At 40.4% G+C, this 21,202-nt stretch overlaps 1 protein-coding gene across 3 annotated transcripts in view; it reads left to right on the forward strand.

The window, feature by feature from the left end:
* The window catches only part of SPSB4 (splA/ryanodine receptor domain and SOCS box containing 4), a 94,757-nt gene that overhangs the window by 2,116 nt on the left and 71,439 nt on the right, over positions 1-21,202 (forward strand). The gene's annotated exons all lie outside the window — the stretch shown is intronic.

Below are 21,202 nucleotides of genomic sequence, written 5' to 3' on the forward strand. Positions count from 1 at the left end.
AGTACTAATTGAGTATTTTGCTTCTTGAAAGAACCAGAACTTCTGATTTTTGGTTTGACCAAATTGCAGTCATCTTTGACGTGCGTTTGTGCAGCATAGGAATTTCTGAACGATGGGCCATCTCTCTTGTGACTCCACAAGCAGCAGCTCATTAACTTGTCAGACTTCATTGTTGCTGTGTAAACTTCTGTAATGGATTTTCCATGTACCGAGAAAAATCGAGCAAGCTATTTTTGTCTCGTTTTCCTTCACAATCACTGTTTGCTCCTCTTCTATGTATAGGTCACTGTCCTCTCTTTGTGGGGAAGGAAAATAATTTTCACAGTGGAACTCCATGCCATGTCACAGGACCCTGTGTGATGGTTACTTTGAGTTGGCTTTTCTTAATTCAGACAGCTGGAGACTTTTCCTTTGGGGATCTGTTTTGCCTACACATTTGAGGCATAGTGACAGCAATCGATGAAGAAAGCAGAGCATGGTTTTCTGAGATGTTAATTGTTAAAAACACTTGGTTAAAGTGACTAGCAACATCACGTCAGATAACCAGCTGTCCCATTAGCTGTCCCATTCCCATAATTCTTCTTGGTCAAGAAGAGGAGGGTAGAAAGAGGGATGCCTCTACCAGACTCAAGTTCTGTAAGCCATGCTGTGTTTTAGCTGTCTCCTCTCTTTAGCCTGCTTCGCTGTTCACTACTGCTGCACTGACATCCTTTACTTGATTCTTTTTGTGCTGGGGCAACATCACTTCAGTGCAAATTTGAGGCTTTCAGAGTGCTTCCAGGCATGGTAAATCCCAGCTTGAATAATGGTAACGCAGAATGGCCTTGATAATTCACTTCCATTTCCTCCCTCGGTTAGCGAGGATAAATGCACTCTTCTTAATAGAATATCTGCGTAAAGGAAATCTAGACGTATTTTCATTTTAGCAGGTTTCCCAGGACAGAGGTTTGACGTAAATGTTGCTGGACTTCAGAAATCCTGGCTTAAGGCCAAGGCAAGACTGATGGTGGAGAAGAGTGGAGGCTGGTATCAGGGGGGGTGCCTGCCTTCCTGACGCCATCCAGGAAACAAACCTGGGCTCGTGACTTGAGCAGTGAAGGGCTCCATGCTGGCAAAACTCTGTTCAGATGGACACAGCTAATTTAGTGTAGGCTTGCTGAGCTATGTTAATACAGTACACAACTTGAGGCTAATGGAGATACAGGCCACACGTGTTCTCCTGGGGTCTTAAAGTATTTGTTAAGCCATTTTCTGTGATGAAGGCAATGCTTAAGGCTGCCCGTTGAACAGCTGACCAATTTTTTTTAAGTCAAAACTCAATGTAAGGTTGCTATCTGTAGCTAAATATTTGCTAATAATTCTGGAAGTTACTGTTGTTGGGCTTAACTGTTTGAGAATAAACATGTGCTGTGGACTGAAACTTGCCAGACCAGATACCTACCTCGCCCACATGTATCTTTTGTGGGATTGCGTACATGCTGGTGAATCTGTGTCACTCTCTGCAGCACACGCATCCTTCAGGGATGGCTTAAAGCTGTCTTTTTATCATGTAATTTAGGGGATTGAGAACTCTGTTAGCTGATGTATGGTTGTGCTGTAGGATAAAATGTTAATGCATCACGTGCTTCCTGGAAGAGTAGGTCATGTCGTCAGACTTCTTTGACTTTACTCAGCTTATGCTCAGGTTGTTTGTGGGGGTTTGTTGGTTGGGGTGTCTTGCTTATTTTCTTTTTTGCTTTGAAAAGGCGTGTGCGTGTCGCTAATGCAGTTGGTAGACCATATCCTACCAATATACTGGGGTGCGCCACTCCAAAAGGGCTGAATCCAGAGTTTACTAATAATGAACAATCAACTGTTGTCCTTTACTTTGAGAAAGTTATTTTGCTACACTGTTCGAGATACTGTTGGTTGAAGACAGCTGTGTACTTGACCTGTACTCCCTCCAGGGTAAAAGTATCTGAAATGGTGGGTGCTATCTGAATCCCGCTTTAAGCTGATGTCCGGTATGATGTCAGGAAATGCCGTTGCCTTGCCTCAGCTGCTTGCACTGCTTTACAGCCCACAGTCCTTTAGATTGTCTAGTGATAAAATTGGGGTTTGGGTTGTTTTTTTGTGTGTGGAAAGCTGACAGTATGATGGGTAGCATCCATGACCTAGCAAGGAAAAATCCTTGCCCTGAAGAGATTTAATTTTAAAGCAAAGCTTAAAGAAAACAGTGTGCCCCAGTAGCCTTGGTGGCAGCATAGAAAAATGCATTTAAGAGGAGAGCAAGAAAAAAGTGGCTTACATTTTGGGAGCAATGCTGCGTAACAGAGAGCAGTGCTTGTGGGGTGCCACGACCTCGAGCTAAGAACTGCAGTTGCAATTTGATGGGCAATATTTGATTAAAACCTGAATGGCTGTATTTTGGCTACCTCTGCTCTATTAAAGACTGGGCCTGTCCATCAGGAGCGTTGGGTGGAGCTCACTTCTTTTCTTCCTTTGGTTCCTTTTGGACCAAAAATGGAGTAGTGACAGGTACTAGCCTATTTAGATATGCGTGTATATATATATATATATTGGGGGGGGGGCTATCTTTTTTTAAAGGAATGTTGTCTTTGCCTCAGAGGCCAATGCAGTGCAGCTCCTAATGTGTGTAGTGACTGAAATGCAGAAATTTAACATAATTTGCTGTGTCTTGTCCATAACAACAACAAAAAACCCCTTACATGAGGGAGTTTATATCTGTTTTTCTTCCTTAGGAAGAAGTGAAGTACCTAGGCTAAATATGGGTGCTCAGCTTTGACCTAAATCTCTTCATGCTGAAGTCCCTTGAACTTAGACCGATGCTGAGCAGTATTTTGTTTAATTTTTCGCGTCTCTCTGCTTATTCTGTATAACTTTGGGTTGAACATCACTGACTAATTCTGCTCATGACTGGTGTCAGATGACAGGTTTTATTGTGTTGCACTGCAGAGTGCGGGTGACTTAGCAACTTTATCTGTGAGGATTTGTCAGAGGCTGAAGTGACAAGTACGCTTTGGTGTGCAGCATGAAGCGCGGCAATGTATGAAATCCATCTTTGAGTTGATTGCAAACTAATTCTTTCAGAGCTGTACAGCAGACTCTTTAGTTGAGTTTGCTTTCTTGATTTTAAATATGTGCATTTCCAAAAAGCTCGTTCTAATACTGCCTTTCTCATTTTACCTTGTCGCCAAAGTCTGGCGTGCACTTGTCTTCTCTTAGACTGGGTTGTCCCTTTCTACGTTAACAATTCCCAAAGAAGATCTAGCACAGGACTTTTGAGAGAGAGAAAAGATTGCCTGTGTTTATGCTGTCTTGTCAGAAGAATGAGGATTTCCTTCCTGCAGAAACAGGTCCATGCCCTGGAACCTAACCAGGGCTGAACTGCACTAGCTCTGTCTCCTGAAACCTCCCCTTGGTGGGTTAGCTGCTGAGCTCCCTGCAGGTGGGCTGGGCAGCCTGGAACAACTCTGTCTTGAGGCTGCGATAAAGGGCTACAGTGAGTACTGCTGACTTGCATTTTGCTATTGTATTTCTTGAGCAGTTTTTCTGCTTGGTGCTTGAATGCAGCAAAGCTCTGTGTGAGGGGGGGAAAGTGAGGCTGGTACCGAGAGACCATTCAAGCTCCTTCTACACCTAGCAGCAGCAGCTACCTCATGTGACTTTCAGGTTTTCTCGTGATTAGACTGCAATATTCAGTAGTCTGAGCAATGCTATTTCCATTTCTTTTTAAATTCAGTAGCCTTTGTTAAAAGTGGTGTTTCTTGAATATTTAAAAATTAGCTTATTTAGAATTGCTCTTTCAAGGAGGCGTTAATCACGTGAGAGCACCTGCATAGCTTTAGGCATGGAAAAAGGTGGGATTTTTCAAAACTTCCGAAAGGTTTAGGCACTCTGTTGTCATTTAATTTTTACTGTTTTTCCTCCATCTCCTCTTCAAGGAATACAGAAATAAATTCCCTCCAGTGGAGGGCTACGTTTTTCGTTAGATATTGGAGGTCATAATTTTAAAAGAAAGCCTTGTTGCACAAAGTATTTATGTCAGTGGTACATTTCATACTGAGAATGTGCTGTCCACAGAAATCCCTAAGTGGTGATCATAGGCATGGTCATAATCTGAGTTTGGTTTTTTGTTTTTCTTTAAAGATATTCTGAAAAATAGTTTTACTAGCGAGGGCCAGAAATGGTTTGGAAGAAAGTTGGCTGTTGTTATCTTTAACACTGACCTATTCCCCAAAATCTTGAGCTTATTTCATAATTAAATTATTTTTGATAGAAGCCACACAATGCACAATTTTGTCAATGATGACTGTATTGCTTCACAGGTGAGAAAATGCTGTGACAGTCAAACCTATGTGTAACCAAGGAAATAGTTGGATTAGGTGTTGGGTAAAGTGAATTTTTGATTCAGAGCTTTAACTATTTTGTAAGTTACTAGCTAAATTATAAAAGGTTTCTTGTATTGAGAATTACTTCAAGGGTAGCTTGGACATATAGAGCAATCTGAGGGCCAGTACTGATACTTTTGAAACTCTGTTTTCCAAGTTAAATATTTTGGACTCTGTTTCCAGAATAAGCTCTGCTGTGTTCCTCACCAAAGGTTGTCATGTGCTTTTGGCAGCAGAACCATTGTAGTGTTTTGAAGTGAATAGTTGCTTTAAAATAAAGTTCAAATATTAATTTGTTCATACTACTATTCCTTGCTCAGTGATGTCATTACATATAATTTTGTAGCATATCCTGTATTTGACTTCATCTATGTGAATTATTGGCTTAAGTTAAAAATGATCCCAAAATTCCGTGTAGCTAATTAGGGGATTTAAGAGTTAAAATTGAAATCTGGTCTTTATGGCATTGTTTGTGTTGTATTATTTGCTTTTCTGGCTGAGAGAGACATTTAGTGGAGGTTAAAGAAAGCCCATTAAAATTAAAGTTTAACTACTCCATTTGTTTGGTTATCTTCAAAGTTTATCCTTATTTAACCTGTCAAAAGATTGACTTGTAGATAATTTTTCAGCTTTGTGTGACATATTTGCATGGGGAATTGAGTATCTGTTCCCCATGGTTTATCACCGATCTACTTGGACTTAAATTGAGGACCTCGGTGTGTGATACTAGCACGTGCTGGACTTTTCAAGGCCCTGGGAATATTTTGGGGCTCCAGCTAGTTCACTGGAGCAGGGTCATTATTTTATTCTTTGCATAGGAAAGAAGCAGCAGCATGCCCTTGGGCATGTGTTAAACCCGAGACTGTTGATAAATTAAATTCTGAGCTTGGATGGTTTCATCGCATGCTTTGGCAAAGTCCCTGTCTGTGGAGCACAGCAGCTAGGTGGTTATTTGGGGGTGTGACCTCGCAAGGAGGTGTAGGTACATTATGTCATCTTGCTTTCATAAATTATGACGCAGCGTAAAGAAGCCAAAATACTATTTTCCCCTTGTTATTGAAAACTGTTGTCAAGCACGTCAGAGATGACAGAAGTTCTTTGAACTAAAGATGATGACACATCTAAGTGTATAAAATGCAGCAAACATTGCCATCCCAACCTCATTTTGACTGTGTTGCTGCATATTAGTATTACACCTGGTTTGTGGCAGCTACTGACTGTGTCCCTGCATTCAGTATTGTCAGTCTCTGATGCTGTTAACGTCTGGGTAATGCTTACTGTGATATTCTCACTTCTAATTCAGAGTATACTGATCATTCGCTAAATATGTAGTCCTTGGTTTTGATGTTGCAAGATAAAAAGGGTGTGTTTTCTATAATCTCTGGTACTCAAAGGCAAATAATGCATTGAGGCTGCTGATTATTTGAAATGATTAAAACATAAAATAAAGAAGTTCCTTTGTACTTTGGTCAGTGCTGACGTAACTGTTTCCAGTAGTCTGGAAAATCTTACACGTAGTTCATTGATGGCTTGTTTAGACTAAGATGCAGTGTTGTAAGTGCAGTGATCATCTACCAAAGATGTGAGAATGTGCTCAGGAAGGATTTGTTACAACACGTATCGTATCTTATCCTTTGAGGTTTAAATATAACAAGATACATTAAACAAGCATGAGCATGAGACCTGGAATATGTACTGGTTGTTCTTAAGTTTTTTGATGTTCACGTTAATGGTATGTGAAGTAAAATGTGTGGGTGGAGAGAAGGAAGGGAAGAGAGGCTCGCCTGTACAATAGATCTCCCGGTAGCCGTCTACTGAAGTGTGGACCTGGGAGGGGGAAGAGGAACATTCAACAGCACAAGTTCTTGGAGGTGCACCTGGAGAAAAGGTGATTAATCTTTCAAGAGGACTAAGCTTAAGTATTTATCAGGAGTTAAAAATGAAATGGAGAGTGAAAATAGACTTCATAGGCAGGGTGCACAAATGAAGCTGTCAGAGTTGCTGCAAGATACTTCTGTGATGCTCAAACTCCTGTGAGAAGTCAGCACTGATGTGGTAACATACCTTCCCTCGCCTCAATAAGCTGCAGTGGGATCGGAGAAAGTGCATGAGGCTGCTGCCTTGAATTCATGTCTAGGGATACAGTGGTCCTTCAGTTGGTTTTTTATTTTTTTTTTTTTCAGTGAGCCACCTACAGCATTGATAATTGGCTTGCATTTCCCACTCTTAGACCCTGTAACAAGAATCAACAGTTTATTTTTATTCATATGTACCTCTTTCTAGCAATGTTGAATCATAATTCAAGAGAAGAAAAAATACATACGTGCCAGGCCATCTCAGTTGGACTGCTGGAAGAAGACACCAAAGGGAAATCAAGCTGAAGTGTATCAACACTCCAGGGACATGAGGCTGACTGATGAGCTAGCTTTTACTGCTCTGCTCCATTCACATCCTGCTAATAGAGGATGTTGGAGCAGGAAGTCTTAATGAATACAGAAGCCAACCCTCTCCCTTTAGTCCCTTTATTTTTAGACTTTATGTTTTCCCTGTGGTAAAATAGTTTGGAACTTGGAGGAGCTATGCCCGAGCTTGGGCAGAAATGTGACTTAGTAGTGAACGCTGCCTGGTGTGCAATTATTCAGGAGATGAGGGGGAAGACTATTTCTCTTCCCCTGTAGCTAGAGGTTGCTGAGATTGATCGTTGGTGTAATGTAATTCCAGTGTGTGGAGGCCTGATATCCTGTTTGCTTCTGCAAATGGATGGAGATAGTGAATTAATGCAGAAGTATCTTTCTTTTCATTTTGCGTGTTGGAAAGAGTGGGAAAACCACTGCCGAAATCTGGCATCTAAATGTAGATGTCTGAATTAGCAATGCAGGAAACATAGTAGTGAGTGTAGCAAGCAGCTCAGTTCCTCCAGAGCAATGCTGGCACTATAGGCAACTTGGGCACTTAACTCATTCAGCCATCTAAACTGTGCAGAGCAGGCATCTCTTTACACCCCTTGTGAAAAATGTGTGTGGGATGCTTCCTCTGGATATCCTTACGCCAAGGCATAACTGGCATTTTAAGACAACTTTCATCACAGAGTTCCCACTGAAGTGGTCTTCACAATGGATTTTCTGCTTGTACTTTTTTTGATCTGAATATTTGCATATAGTGGTTTCTGCTTCCACAGCTGTTCTGCGTTTGGTTTCCTAAGTGGTAAGAAATGTGGTATGCTGAAATCAAAGCCGAGCCTGATAGTCTATTGTATAAATATAATTGTAAGGGAAAATTCAAGCAGTTACCATATTACAGCAAAGATGTGTGCGTTGATGGTCTTGGTAGAATTCAGTTCTTGTGTTTAGGTATCTTATGCTGCAAGAAGAAATTTTTATTACATGTAATAATTAGCTTTTGAAATAAAGGGGATTATATTTCATTTTAATCACTCTGCCTTAATAACAGGGAAGAAAAATCATCGTTTTGTAAGAATCCCAACTCTGTTCTCAGTGTTTTCTAGAATGACACTTTAATTGAATTTTATATTTATGGGACTGATACTTAAAACACGTCATTCTCGTGGGTTCTTACCTGTTCCCCCACTGTATATTAATCAGTTGCATTTTTAAAGATTGTAAGCTTCTGTCCTGCTCATCTTGCCAAACAAAAATTCAGTAAACCATTTTTTTGTGAAGAGAATTATTACTTCTATTGGTGATTTTTAATGTGTAACTCTAATATTCAACTACACTTCTCTTGTTAACACGAAGCATTATATAGTTGCTTCATATCCAGTATGTGAATAGCTTGTAAATAAATAACAAAAGTAGGTTTAAATTTCATGCCTGTACTTTGCAAAACTAATGGATGGTAATCAGTGTAACGGCTGATGATAGATTGTACTGTGTGAGCAGGGGAGCTTGCGCTCGGAAAAAGTAACACAAGATCAGGAACAGCTAGAGACTGGTTGGTGAATGTGTTCTTATCCAGATGCTTTCTTAATTCCTTCAATTAACTTGATTAAGCAGCTTAGCTTAAATAAGCAGAATTTGTGACTTAGAAGTTCTCCCATGTAGTATTTTCCCATTGCCTTAGGAATTAATTCCTTTAATATTTTTGTCTGTGTAAAGCAGGCAGCCTCAATTGCTCCTGTGTCTTGTACAGACATGAGATGGTGTATGCTTAGTATGAGAGGCACACACAGGGGTGGTTTTTTTCCTCTCTGCAATTGGATCTAGGCAGAAGTCATAAATCATAGTGATTTCTGCACAGTGCAATTGAATGGAGACTGACTACCTTATTTTTTATTAGTATTGAAAGTTCCCCCCTGCTTAGATCACTGTGAATCCTTCCTCAACAGAGAAGAGCATGCCCTTTTCCCCCCCCTTGCCTCTTACTCTACTTCAGAGCTGTGTTTCGTAGTGCAAGGTTAGCTCCGAATGCCATCCTCTGGTACCTGAGCTAGGTGGCTGGTGTATCTATGGAAGAGCCTGGCCAAAGCAGCGACTGAGAAGATTTTATACATGGGATTCTTTGTTCAAGGATGCTGTGTGCCATGTTCCAGTTACAGCATTTGAAGGTGCGTTTTCTGATTGCTCTTGGGTGTGTCTGTGTTGGCTGCAGCTGTGGCACAGTTCACCGAATACTTTTCCTCCTATCCTCGCTGGTCAAGTGGCTGCCCTTGTATTCTGACCACCATTTTAAGGCAGTAGTTCCCAAGCAAGGGAATTGCTCTCAGGGACCACTTTGGAATATAACTATGCTTCCTAGTTGTACCACCAGTGTCCTTAGCAGGTAACTTGGTACATCCTCTTTCCTACCCAAAGACTTTATCTTTACAGTGTTAGGGAATAGGGATAGGGATGTTAGATAGGGAAGTTAGATGGTAGCATAGGGTTCCTGTCCATCTCTCTCTGTTTGCTTTCCTCGAGGATGTTTTTCTCCCTTTCCAGTAAGAATGGTCGTTATGCTATAGCGTCCTCTATTTTTCAGAGCACAGAAAAGTGGCCTGAGATGAAACCTGACGGTACTAGAGAACTCGCCCATTAGTAGTAACTGCAGTGCAAACCTAGGGTTGACTTTTGGGTATTGTGGTAACCTGGAGCTCTGTGTGGCTCATCTTCCATGTTTTCAACTGCTGGCCCAACAAATTGTTGATTTCCAAATTATAGGTCTTTCCATCTGGTTCTGGCTTGCCCTCCCAGCAGGAATATGCCCTCAGTTCCACTGGTACATGGCCTCAGATTATTTTGAACAGTTTTCTGAATAAATACAAGTATTTTTTCAGTATTAGAAGTAGTGGTGTCTCACATAGGTTGTCTTTAAATCCTTGCAGTAGCTTTGGAAATGGGAGTCTGTGTTTATAACTGCTTTTTTCTGGCAAGAATTTCAGAGAAGACCCTGACACTACTGCTACCTTTTCTCCTCCTCTTGATTACACTGTACTAATCAAAATCATGACATAAATGTTTTGATAATTACTGGTGGGTCTGTAGATTGGAATTGAACTACGTATCTGCTACCTAATGGAAGGTGGTGGTTGAGTGTGCTTGTGTGATCTCTCCAGCAGTGCCAGGTGGGCTGTACTAGCCTTAAGAACCTTTGCTATGGAGTTGGAGGTAAACGTCTTAAAAAGATACTAAAATATGAGAAGAATGTCTGAGTATTTTTGGTAGTTTTATATATGCATTGGTTTCTCCCCCTTTCTCAATGTTGATTATGAGGGGAACATTAAATGAGTTATGTTGGTTCTGGAGGCGTATGAGATGAATTCTTTCCTCTTCTTTCTCCTCTAATTTTGGAGAAGATTTACTTTTATGTCCATTGCAAAATAGGCATTTACAGGCCTTAATTTTATCCCAGTGATGAGCTCATCTGCATCACAGAATCTAAATTTAGTTAGGTGAATACCACCTGTGGTTAATATTTGCAGCTGATTTTTATAATTTGGAAACAAGTGGTCTTTCAGGAACTGGAGTGGACCAGTGCCTGTGGAGAAAATAGGAGCAGCATCTTGGATGCATAGTGCTAGTTGTGACAGATGTGATGAAAATAGGAGCATAGTGATTAGTTGTGAAGATGAAGCCTCTGGAGTGAGGTCAAGAAGACTGACATGGAAGAGAGCTCTGAAGGTGGAGGAGAGTCAAAGCCTTAATTCTTAAGAGGAAGAGAAAACCCAACGGGGACACACAAATGAAGTTTTTCCTTCTGTTATGCAATGAGATGAGTTTGGTGTAGAATCTTTTGTCTCCATGACTAATGAGAGCCAGTTAGCTTTTATAAACTAGTCTTGCCTAATTGTAATTCTTTGGGGGATGTCTCAGCTTTTTGTGAAGAGTTGAGTTCTAATATGAGAGCAGATTTAAGTCCGTCAGGAAGGCTGCATGATTAAGCAAGCCACGTGTGGCTCCCCAGTAGCAAAGAAGCTGACAATGGGATGCGCAGGGAAAGGAGGAGGGGAGGGGGTGGAAAGGGGAGGGAGACTGGAAAGAGCGGGATTGTAACAGAGAAGACCAGTATCGTAACAGAAAGCCCTCTGCCATAAATCTGTCATGAAGGTGATATGCAGGGGAATTGAAAATACCTGTTTTTCATTCCTTCCCTCACTGTGGGGGAAGATCACTGTTCAAGAGATTCTTCAGGTAGTTAGAAGCATTCATAAACTTCTGTATTTTAACGCTCCATTCAGCTTCCGTACTGTGTAAATTACTTTCTTCAAACCTGGCTCTGTTTTTCATCTGTCTTTACTGTATACTGTAACAGAGTTAATGATAAATATAAAAATGCACAACTGCTCTTGATCCCATGATTCTAGTAGCAATTTCCGTGTCTGCACAACACTTCTGGGAAAAGTATATGTCGGTTTGTCTTTTGAAAGACTGGTTGAAACTTAAAACCCCTCAGATTTTCAGTACCTTTAGGTATTCTTTTTTCTTAACCTGTTGGCCAAAGGGCTTGCTTTTCTCTACTGAAGCAATTTGTAGTGTTTGTGCAGTATCCGACCTGGTTTTACATTCAACTGAGTGGGGCGGTTTGTGTGTTTCTTCCAAGTCTTTTGCAATAGTAAACCACAGTTTGCTTGATAAATGCAAATTTGTATTTATGCTGATGTGAATACCTTGGTTAGACGTCAAATGATTCTGGAAGGATGTTTGTATTAATCAACTCAATTCTATCCTTCCTGTGCTGTTCTTAAGGATGTGGTGAACAAAAACAAGTCTAGCTCTGATAAAGTTGAAAAAAGAATAATTTTCCCAGTATTTGTTTGGGAATGCGGGCCATATTGAGTGTGTTATGGTTTTATAACTCAATGGGAAAATGATTTTTTTTTTTTTTTTTCCCCTAGAGGAAAAAATTAAAGACATTTAAGTAATGTCTTCCTTTTAAAGACATTTCTAAATGTTACTTTTATTCTTTATTATGCTGGAAATTAAGGTGGTCTGTATATCCCAATGCAATCTAGGGTTTCACTTGTTTTTCCAGAATTAAAAACTCTGAACAAATATTTCTTTTTTTTTTTTTTTCCTCTTCTTCTTTCTACATTATACCTGTTGATGGAGCTCAGCTTGTATTTACTGATATGCCTTCTCTTTGTGTATAGTGCTGCTGATCCACGTTTAGACTAAGCGTATTTTTCTTCAGGGCAAAGCAGGGGCCTGCCTGAGTTATTGGAGAATTGGTGTCTGGCAAATTCAGAGGGTGTCTTGAAGATGCTTTGCAATAATACAAAATACGGGGGTTTTGTGCAAAAATTAATTGGAGCATGTTCATTTTTATATAGCTTTCCCAAGACTTCCAGAATGTGATGTGAGTTATTTTATTTCAGTGACAGTACACCTAGAGATTGAGTACTAATATCTTTTTATTGCCATCAAAACTTGCATCCTGGTACAATTTTCTTCCAAATAATTGTCAATCTCCCTCCCCTCCCCTGCCCCTTTTCCCCCAGTGCATTCAAGAATGAAATATGATTAGTAATTAATTGTTACAAATAAAATGCCGCTTGAAAGAAAATGCTCTGTGGAAGACTGCTTAGCAGTGAGAACTTCAGTGTGAAGTTATTTTGAGAAATACAGACCTTGCGTTTGAGTTTACAGATCATAGTCTGTGTTGAGACTCCTGTAGGTAGGCACAAAGCTGATTTATTTTTATCCATGCCTCTATTAGGAAGTCTAGCGTGGGTTTTTAAAGTAGTTTCCTGTGGTCAAAAATACCTGGAATTGTTGGCACTTGTAACATGAAATTCTTCTAGGATGTACACTGTTAGGTCAGTAATAGAGAGATGTAAATGCTACTCAGAGTAGCGACTTCTTTCACCATGGCTTTTCCTAGTTGGAGGCCCTCTCTGATTTTAACACTGGAAACAGTCTGGGATACTTTTTCTCTGTAGAACAGTATTTGTTTGAAAAGGCAGCCTTTCCACTTAATTTGGCTCTAAGAAAATGACAGATCCGGAAAGAAAATAACATTCCATATAGCCTTCACTGCTCCGAGACCCATCCTGGGTTCTCACCAAGGTGTTCCTTGTGTCTTCAGGACGAGTCACAGACTCTTGACATGGGGCCATAACTGGCTGTAAATCTTTAACTCCTTAAATCCCTGTGGCCTTTCCCAGCCTCTCCTGCATTACCCAGTGCCCTATTTCCTAAATTAATAGCAAACACAAACGAAAATGCTACTCTATAAAATGGGAAAGCTTTTATGTGCATAAGGAAAATCAATTTTGTTGCTTGGAGCTCAGGAGGTTTGTTTGTATGATATTACTTTCTCTATCATCCTCGTTTGTCTGTGCAATTGTTCTCTGCTGGCAGATGGGCTTTAGCAGAGGCGTGTGTTTAAGACAGATGAAATTCATTGCTGTTGCTTAAAAAAATGTGTTGAGGTTTTTTTTTTTTGAGAAAACATTTATTTAACAGGAAGTTGGTTTGTCTTTTTGTTAGCGCTCAAAAGCTGTATGTAACTTCATTTGTCACCTCACCTGGGAAATACAAAATCATCCACATAATCTGAATTTGTGACGATGCTTCCTTATATCAAGTCTGTTTACTTAATTTCTGTTTGGTAAAAGAAGTCAGTTTAGAAACTGCGGGACTAATGAAGCATTGCTTCCTGGATTTGTGTCTTGTGGCTGACTTAACCTGAAATCTTTAGGACGCTTTGCCTGCAGTTACAGCTTTGAAGTGAGCTCATTCTTTTCTGGGTTCCTTGGCAAGATGTGAACTCGCAGCCCAGCCTGATCTTCCATGGGGTCGCTTCCAAGATGTCTGTCCTCTCCCCAGCTGCCCCTCCTGTAGGAACATTGTTATCTTTGAGCCTGCTGTTGTAGTGTCAAATTTGGCTCATGGTGGCTATTGACCGAAATAGTTAAGGGGGAAGGGTTAGGAGGGATGCAGATGGTGTGATTGTGTAAGCCTATTTTCCTATTAAACAAAAGAATACGCTTTTGTTCAGGATCAAACTTGTCCTCGTGTATTCATCTTCTATGTGTTTGTGCAAGTACAATGGCTGGGTTCCCTCCAACCCTGCCCTCCCCCTCTCCCAACGCAATCGTGAGCTGAGGGAACGGGCCTGAGCCCTGCGTGCGTTTGTGGCCCCCCTATAACAGATCACCCGTGGTTTGTCTGAGACAGCCTTTTTGGGCATCGTAATCTTTTGAGTCTGTTCAACTTGCTGCAGGGGGTGTAGAATATCTTCAACTCTTGTCTGTTGTGTTTGGCCAGAGGCACAATATGTTTTTGTCACTGGAGTTTGGCAGCACTGTTGGAAGTATTAAAGCCATCCAGGTCAGATCAGGAACTGCCTCTAATGGGCTGCTTCAGCTGGAGCATCTCGTGGGTTTGCTTCTGGCCCAGCAATGGTGAGAGCATCTGACAGGTATTGTTTGTATGCTGCTGCTTCAGTTCAACTGAGAATTAAAGTAAGGCTGAAAAGCAAAAGAAGATGACAAAAGTATCTCAGCCATTCCAAGAGAAGCACTGCAAATTTTAAGCTGTTAGTGAATGTCTTTTTGTAGACAAAAAGGTAGAGAGGCTAAGCACTCAACTCATCCACTGACTGCCAAACATATAGACAGGCATTGTGAGAGTGGAGCCATCTCTTATAGAGTCTGGTAAGTCTTACAGCAGCCTTGTGATTAAAAAAGAAGAGCTGCTATTAGTGGGTGTTCCTCCTTACCCCCATCCTCATCATGCTACTGCTCCTAGAAAACCAGTTGTAGAGCTAGGCTCCATCATGAATTACAAAGACTCACCAGGCTTGGAATGCATTGACACGTATAATACTATGACTGAACCTTGAGCTAAGGGGCCAAATTTTCACCAGAGCATGTTACTACAGTTTCTGCAGTTACAATAAAGTTCTGGTGAACAATTGTGTTAAGCTAGAGGAGCTCTTGTCTGTATGATTGTCACTTTCTACCATCTTTGGACCTCCCCTCAGTCCTCTCAGGAATAATCTCTGGCACGTCCCCTGGGATTTGCTGCTTGCTAGAGTAAGGAATGATGCTTTCCAGGAGTCTTTCTCATCTATGACTTTCTAACTTTTCTTTCATTTTGAAGGCCAACTAGCTCCACTGTACATTACAGCAAAAGAAAGGTAATGGGAAGGTATTTAGCCATTGTGGTGGTTTAATGAATGTTCTGGTTTTGAAATTGAAGCTGTAGGGGTATTGATCCTCTACAAAGCTGTAGAGGTAAGAGTAAAATAAATTGTCTAAAAAATGTTAGGCTGCTGAAAAGTAGTAATGGCTGGAGATAAATTGCAATATTAAAACTTAATTATTCTTTGTGCTTTAAATCTCACGTGGTCTGACACCTATTGGTATTACTTATTTGGTGAAGCATGGCTGAGTAGAAATGTAAAATGGTAAATGATCCTGGAAAATGCCAAGTAGAGCTAAAAACATAATTCTCAATTTAGTGTTAAGCCTTTTTCATGTGTTAATTTGCTCTTTTAATATAATGCTGACACTTGAATATTCAAAATGGCTACGTCAGGCATTCAGGAAAGACAGGAAGGTATTTACTGTAACAGAAGGGTGGCTGAAGGATGAAAGATGCATCATTTCGTGCCAGAAGGGTGAGGAAGGTGTAAGCAGAAGCTCATGACTGTACTGAATTTAGACGTGAAGTTCATCTGTGCCCCGTAGGGCAGCTTGAAGTGACTGGAAATTCACTCCACAATTTGGGCTGCTGCTTAAATAGATGGTTCTGCCTTTCAGCTTTTTAATTTTTTTCTCTTCCTTTCCTTATGCCAGAGCAAGTGTTTACATGACTGTCGGATGTCCCAGATCAGAGGGCTTATCCACCTGAAAATAACCTGGCAAAATAAAATACTAGATTTTACCCACTTTAGTTTTCTGAGGCAGACCCATCTCAAAGCCATTTGAATGCAGGTGGCTGCAAGACAGAAGAATGAATAGGAAGGGGTGCTAGAAGGGATGTAGCAACTTGAACATCTGTAAGCTTATGGTAATTGTAGAATCACATGGGTATTCCTGTTAAATACTCTGAAAAGAAAGTAAATGTTTCCTTTCAGTAACTTTAGAACTGGAATGTTGCTGTTTTAAAAAGTACTTGCATAGTAAAAAAAAGTAATTTTTATGGTATTATGTTACTATATTTGTTTTTCAAATTACATTGCTGTATTCTGAGAAGTCATTATGCAAAAAACCTGTTTACAGAATAGAAGTGGGTTTTTGTCATCTGTCATGTTTCTTCAGAATATAAATGTTTGCATTTAAAACCAACTTTCAGTACCAGAGGGGCAAATTCCAGAAACACACGCAGAGAGATGGAAGGCATAAAAACAACCCAAAACCTCAAATCAGCTCAGTTCCAAAGTACAGTAGATGGAAGTATTGAAAAATATACATTCCGCTGTATTCTTAGCTACTCAAGATTCTTTCTGAATTCTTCATCATATGACTAAACTGCTTCTAACTCTGGTGGTACAGATGGTGTGGTATTTCAGATTATTCTAATTCCAAGCGGCTAAATGCACAGTCTATTTTAATAACAAGCTTATCTTGAATTTTGAAACAATTACATTTTTGTAACATTGCAAAAGAAGTTACCCTTTACGGAGGAATGTCCTTGGGATTTTCAGGATTTGCATTCCTTTCAGGAATTGAAGAAGTCATGACTTACTGCTGCATTGTTCATCCCACGTGTTAAATGTCATTTGCTAAGTGTGTATGCAGCATAAAATTTTATCTGTAGCACAGGATAGTTTAGAGTATCCAAGCATTTTTGGCTGGTTGCATTGTTACCGTATATTCCCAGTTTGACAAAGAAAGCCAACATTGTTCAAAATGGGCAATAAGTCAACAATGTTGGATACCAGGATCTATCATTGAATCCAAGCTGACCAATCTTTTTAGGGTGCCAAAAATGTGCTTAATTCATTGTCACCCTCAAAACAGTGTTGTCATGGTTATGTAGCTGTTTGCACACAGGGAACATAGTTGATAGACACTGGGCCTCATGCCTTTACATTGGGTGGAGATAAAAGTCCTTGTTCTTGAACTTATAAACTCTTCATCAGCTTGCCCAGCACAGCAGAGCTGCTGCTTTTCTTCTTCCTGTTCCTCCTGTAGAGATGTTAGGACCAGGGCTAGAATCAGAGTACTCAAAACCATTTAGGGTATCGGTTCTGTTCAGGCATCTGGGGAACGAACAATTTTGGTGCCCGTGATGAAGAGGCCTTCGTTCAGAGCCTCCTGTTGCAACTCTCTTAGCGTTCAGGAGTCCTTGCTTGCTGGTGACAAAGCCCAGGTCGGCAAAGGAGGTGGCAGTGCGGTCTGGCTGCAGGAAAGAAAAAACCCAACGAGGGTCAATAGCAAAAAGAGTGGGAACTGCTGTGTAGGAGTTTGAAATACTGGTAGATAGAGGGATTACCTTCCCTGCTTTTTGTGATAGACAGTTTCACCCGGTGAGTATCGTTAACTGGGACTCGCTTAGCTTCTCACTTTTTTGGTAAGTGTCAATTTAGCAGAATTAACCTAAGCCTTAGCATGTTCTTACTGTAGTTTTGAATTGCGTTTGTGGTGTCGTTTCTCATGCATGTTTTTCAAGCTTTCTGCACGTCTAGTTCATGATAATCCAGAGGGAAATATAACTATGAATGCTGAAAGCTGACTTTGCAGAAAGCATGTTTCTTTTATCAGCAGTTATGGTCTACTGATGCCAACATACTGAATTGTTAAAAAATGCACCCTATTTAATTACAGCAAAGTGATGTCCCAGCAAGCCTTTCTCTGGTAAGTATAATTTGTGTTTTTGTTGTGAATATTTTCCCTAAATATTTTGGCAGTCTGTATGAGGACACTGCTAAGCAACATTGACACTTTTCCTGTTTGGAGTTGGCTTGTTCTTCTACAGTATGTTTAATCTAATCATCGTATCCTGACAAAGCGTGGCATGAATGTGAAACTGAGAGACAGAAATAATTTAGGTTATAAAAACTAACAGTCTTCTCAACCAGAGATTTCAAGTTGCCACAGGAGTATACGAACGTGGGTTCTTCTCTTCCCATGAAAACCCTACTTTCTTTTTCACAAAATACCTTTTATCACAGCGATAACTGATGAAATTTAGTGTTTCAGTTGTAGTCACTAAACTGGTATAATGCAGAGGTCATATAGATAAGTCAGATTGAAATGTTTTCTTATTTCCTAACTTCTGTAGTAGTTTGAAATTACTGGAAGAGCAAAGTTTGGGAAAAAATTCAAAGCAAAACTATACAGTGAAAATGCGTGTTCTTTTCATTTCAGAATATTTATGTGTCTAGTGAGAAGATGCAGGCAAGGAAATCTAAGTTTCTCTAAGTAGTGTAAGATTATAAAAAGTCACAGGAGTTGAATGATGGTGCTGTGCTTTGGCAATTTTTTATTAATTAAGAAGATGGTGAGAAGGTTTTACAACCAAATATTTCTGTAAATTGATCGAATAGTATACAAACTGAAAGGAATACTCTTCTGTCCTTTCAGGTCGACCCACAACTTTTACTAATCCTGTGTGGTGTAGCCATCCAGTCTGGCAGACAGGAAGCCAGTTTGGAGTACCTTTGCCAGATGAATTGATAGTCACTCCACTTCCCCTTGTTGAGCATTGTGTTCAGCTTTCCCAACAACTCCTGGTGTGTGATAGTTGCGTAGCTCCGTGGGGAGAAGCTGCCTGGAGATCCTAACAGTAATGGTGTGAGTGTGGCGTTTCCGAGGCTTCTGAGTCGGAAGTATGCTATTACCTGTGGAAGTAGGGAGGGGACGTTTGTCAGTAGAGACAGGCTGGGCCCTGGTAAGCTGTGCTCCTCCAACAGCACCTTCTGGCAGGGCGAAGGACAAGGTGGTACCTCTGCTGCTGTTCCTCACCTCGGTATGGGTCTCTGCCATCTGCTTGGTGTAAATGGACAGGATGCAGACAAGAAAAGGGAATAGATGGTCTTGGCTTTGAGACAGGTTGCTCCTGCAAGCAACCAGCAGGACCATTGTGAGCTGCCAGGAGGACTTTCTGCATGAGTTGCTCCCTGTAGAGCTCACGTTAATGTTGCATGGGTTGTGAGCAGGAGGCATGAGTTGCAACCCCTCACTGCTGCCTCGTATAAAGTTTTCATGTCAGCTACTACTAAACACCAGCAATTAGAGCTGTTAGATCGCAGCCAGCATGGGATTACACCTTTATTGCTGTACAGGTACAAATGATTAAATGTTGACCTTTTTTTCTTTTTTTTTCTTTTTTTTTTTTGGCATTTACTTGTTTAAGTCCACTGATACTTGAATGACATTAGTGTGGCTATAGTTGGCCTTCTAACAGAAGCTGAGAACAGCTACCAGCTACACAGAACTAGGATGCAAGAGAGTGGAATATGTTACAGTGGGTGGGAGAAAGTATTTGATGAAAAGCAGCAGTACAGCTCAAAAGCTACCTAGGAACTGCTGCATCTTGAATGCATCAGTAACTGTAAGATTTTTATGTTATTCAGTTCAGTCCTATGTCCATACAAAGCTATTTGGCAAAAAGTTACATTATATAATTAAATTATGTGGTAATGTCCATATATGAAGAAAGGGCTAATATTGTAAGATGCAGTTTCAAACTGAAGTACTTACTAAGCACATCCCAGAGTAAAGGCAGTTGTGTGCGTATCAAGGTACTTACAATGATGCATTTTACTCCTCTGAATTACTGATCTATCTATTAGCAGCCTATTCATGTTACAGTTTGGGGCACATTAGGAAGAATGTTTGTCTGTGACTTGCCAAGTGAGTCACTTCGGTGTTTATAACCTCTTGGTGATTTGCCAGGTAAACCTGTGCCAAGTTTAGTTTCTCACGTGATGGGGAAGTGATAGAGGAGGATGCGCTACGGACTTCCCCGTCTGTCTCCCCTCGGCACCCTCACAGCAACGTGGCAATTGTCTTGTGCTTTAAAGAGGAAATTTTCAAAGGCGTGTAGAGCTAAATCTCATACAGAAATCGCTGGGGTTCCCTTTGAACATCTGACATTTTCCCTTTTCATATCCTTCTTTCAAGCTCAGATAATCAAGCACCTTTTAAAAAAGGAATTACCCAGTCCCTGAGCATGTGTCTTCCTAGGAAAGCTTACTTACCTGATGACGTTTACTCCGTGTTGCTTCCCTGTGTGTACAGTAGTGTCAGTATTTCATTTCCCCCAGGATTATTAGCGTGGAATCAAGTATTGAACTTGCTTCGGTGGGCAAAATTTGCCATTGTACCTTTGAAACAACCTATGAGCGCTTCTGCAATAGTGGAAATGGCAAGCGTCAAGTTAAACGTAATTACTGTTTAAACTTTCAGATTCTTTTTACGTGGTTTGGAAAGAAGTAAGGGGGATCGTTCAAGCTGATTTCACGTGGGGTAATTTTCAAGTTGTGGTACTGCTTTGGTGAGAAGAAGCTCTTGTGAATCGTTCTGAATGCTCCTGTAAGCGTGATATGAGGGGCTTGGGGGCTTATGTTTAATTTTGATTTTAAAGATTAAAATTAGGTGCAAAGAGGTGGTGGTTTTATGCTCAGGTGTACACATATACCCATGTGGGACCAGCCACCGGAAAATAATATTTTTATACAATAACTTAACTGCCACATAGATTTGAAAATCAACATTTTACTTCTTTTTTTTTTTTTTTTTTTTTTTTTGGAAAGAAAGCTTTCACATAACACAGGTGTTGTTTCATTTCTGATTTAATACATGCAGAAAACACTTTACATTGTATTGGCCATTGTAAATAATATAAGGACTTCATTCACTTCTAAAACATGGTTGGATGGCAAATTTTACAGGTGGTGTTTTCCTAGACTTCTCTTTTTATTTCCTTTCATTGTGAGTGGATGTCTTCTTCCAGAAATGATCTTTGCAATGGGACAGTATATCTGGGGTAGAAGTTCTTTAAAAAGAAGAACATGGACTTGTGACTTACCAAGTAAAGTCTTGCAAGACGTTTTTTGCAGGACATCTATGCCCCTGTTTGGTGCTTTATGAACACCAGCTGTCACCTAGGCTCTACAGCCTTTTGAGAGTCTGGTGATTTTTGCTGCTTCTTGGTGATTTTTGCTGCTTCTTGAAACACTTCATTACTCTCAGTAAATCGACAGACTGGATCTCCTCAGCTGTATTTGAGCATTCCTGGACTTGGCACTTATTTTGCTAGAAGACAGAAGTATGTCTGCTGGTGCAGATACTTTATTTGATCCCATGTCAATCATATACTTGAGTTTATAGGCCTTTGTCTTCCTTTTTATTCCTTTAGTACTTTTAGAGGTTCTTGGCTTCACTTTGCACTCTACCTGAACTCTAAAAGGTGAATGAA

Source organism: Mycteria americana, chromosome 7, assembly GCF_035582795.1.
Source record: "Mycteria americana isolate JAX WOST 10 ecotype Jacksonville Zoo and Gardens chromosome 7, USCA_MyAme_1.0, whole genome shotgun sequence".
NCBI classification, from domain to species: domain Eukaryota; kingdom Metazoa; phylum Chordata; class Aves; order Ciconiiformes; family Ciconiidae; genus Mycteria; species Mycteria americana.